This window comes from Ochotona princeps, chromosome 12, assembly GCF_030435755.1.
Source record: "Ochotona princeps isolate mOchPri1 chromosome 12, mOchPri1.hap1, whole genome shotgun sequence".
NCBI lineage: Eukaryota > Metazoa > Chordata > Mammalia > Lagomorpha > Ochotonidae > Ochotona > Ochotona princeps.
In genome coordinates this window covers 108608-111418 of record NC_080843.1, presented here as the reverse complement: position 1 = coordinate 111418, position 2811 = coordinate 108608, and positions in this window count along the sequence as shown.

The window sequence follows — 2811 nt, the reverse complement described above, 5'->3', positions numbered from 1 at the left end:
TCCGTCTGTTATGTCTTTTTCTTTAGACTTACTGACAAATTGTACTACGGACCTTGTGTCCCCCTTGGTCTGCATCATTATCACCTCAGATTACCACGTTTTTGCACCAGAATAAAATTACTTTTAATGCTGTTTTCCATGAACTTTCTTGCAGTTTACTTTGTGACTTAAATTATTTCCACTTGAGCCATTGGAGTTTCAGCTTGGCACCCTTGTCCCTGTGGCACACCCCCATCTATTTGGTTTGTGCTTTTATTTTTCCTTTATTGTAGGAAAACACACATAAACTGTCAGTATTGTTTCTTCAAGTGTAAGCACACCAAGGTAGAATGCTGAGGGAGGAAGGGGGCATGTAGAAACTGTTTCCATCCAGACTGCTCCACGAACTAAGTTTATTGATCAAAGAGAAACACGTAGACATGCAATATCACCTGCTGCTTAAGAAGTCGCAGCTTAGTGACATTAATGATGTTCCCTGTCCATCCATCCACTGTGTCCAACAGTTCATCATCCCAGAGAGAAACGGGAACCAATACCCACCCTAGGAGAGCATCAGATCTTTGTAAATCTGTCTGGTCTAGACTTTTTTCTTTTTCAAAAAATCATGTGTTTGAAAAGCAGGAGACAAACGGAGAGATAATTCTGACACTGGTTCACTCCCTAAATGATTGCCAGTTCCAGGGCTGGGCCTCCCATGTAGGGGGCAGGGCCCTGCACTATTGAGCCATGCACTGGCTCCCAGGAAACTGTCACTCAGATACAGGATGCAGGCATCACAAGCAGCAGTTTAATCCACTTTGTCACACCTACCTCTATAGGATTTCCTAAAAGTGGATTTCTTTTGTGGCTAGCTTAATTTTTGGAATATTTTGGCACCAGCATTGTGGCATAGCGGGTAAAACCACCCACTACCTGTGATGCCAGCATCTCATAGGAGCACCAGCTCAAGTACCTGCTGCTCTGCCTCCATTCCAGCTCTCTGCTAATGTCCTGGAAAAGCAGTGGAGGATAGCCCAGGTGCTTGGACCCCTGCACCCACGTGGGAGACCTGGACAAAGCTTCAGCCTGGCCCAGCCCCGGCCATCAGGGCTGTTTGGTGAGTGAATCAGTGGATGGAAGATTCCTGTCTCCTCTCTAACGCTGCCTTTCAAATTAACAAATGTTTTAAAAAGTGTATTTTAGGGGGCCCAGCACAATAGCCTAGTGGCTAAAGTCCTTGCCTTGCACATGTCAAAATCACATGTGGCGTGGGTTCTAATCCCGGCAGCCCTGCTTCCCATCCAGCTCCCTGCTTGTGGCCTGGGAGAGCAGTCAGGGATGGCCTAAAGCCTTGGGACCCTGCACCTGCATGGTAGACTCAGAAGCAGCTCCTGGCTTCAGATTACTGCAGCTCCAGCCATTGTGGTTGCTTGGGGGAGTGAATCATTGGGTGGAAGATCTTTCTGTCTCTTCTCTGTATATCTAACTTTCCAATTAAAAAAAAAAAAAAAAAAAAGAAATCTTAAGAAAATGTATTTTAGGGCCTGGCGTGGTAGCTCAGCGGCTGAAGTCCTTGCCTTGCATGCGCCAGGATCTCATATGGGTGCTGGTTCGAGTCCTGGCGACCCTGCTTCCCATCCAGCTGCCTGCTTGTGGTCTGGGAAAGTAACTGAGGATGGCGCAAAGCCTTGGGACCCTGCACCCAAATGGGAGAGCTGGAGGGGGTTCCAGGCTCCTGGCTTTGGATCGGCTCAACTCTGTTGCAGTCGCTTGGGGAGTGAATCAGTGGACAGAAGATCTAATTTGTCTCTCCTCTCTGTTTATCTGACTTCTCAATAAAAATAAATAAGACTTAAAAAATGCATTTTAGGGCTCAACATGATAGCCTAGTAGCTAAATCCTTACCTCGCATTCACCAAGATCCCATATGGGTGCCAGTTTGTATCCTGGCTGCTCCACTTCTCATCCAGGCCGTGTTGCTTGTGGCCTTTGGAAAAGCAGTAAAGGATGGCCCAAAGCCTTGGGCCCTTGAATCTGTGTAGGAGACCTGGAAAAAGCTCCGGGATCCTGGCTTCAGATCAGCTCAGCTCTGGCCATTGGGGAATGAGCCTGTGAATGGAAGCTCTTTCTCTCTGTTGCATATCTGCCTTTCCAATAAAAATCAAACAAATCTTTTTTTTTTTTTTTTTAATGTATTTTAAAATTTACTTCAAAGGCAGACTGACTCTTCCATCCTCTGGTTCATTTCCAAATGCCTGCAACAGCTGGGGCAGAGCCATGTCAAAGCTAGGAGCTGGTACTTCGGCCCAGGTCTCCCACGTGGGCCTAACTACCTGAGCCACCCACGATGCCTCCAGGGTGGAAGTTAACAGGAAGCTGGGTTGGGAGCAGAGTAGCTGGCCAGGCCAAATTTGGGAGCTGGGCGTTCAATCCATGTCTCTCATGTGGGTGGCCGGAGTGAGCCTGGAGCTGCCACCAGCCGCTTCCCAGGGTGTGCATGGCAAGAAGCTGGCTCTGAGGTGGAGGTGGGCTCTAGCATTCTTTAATAAGGAGGCGAGTGCACTCTGCCACTTTGCGTTGGAGTTAGTGTGACTTAGAATAATGTTTCAGAATGTGTCCATGTAGCATTTGTCAGAAGGCATTTCTTTTTAAGGCCTAAACTCAGAGGCTCTCCCCTCCCCCCCCATTTTCATCCAAGTAGACTGACACTGGTGGGCATGGAGCCACGGGTTTCATCTTCTTTGGGTATGCGACCAGGAGTCAAGTTCTGTGTGTCACGAGGGTTCTGCACTGGTTCTGTGGCCCCGCCAGCTCTTCCGCAGCCATTCTCGG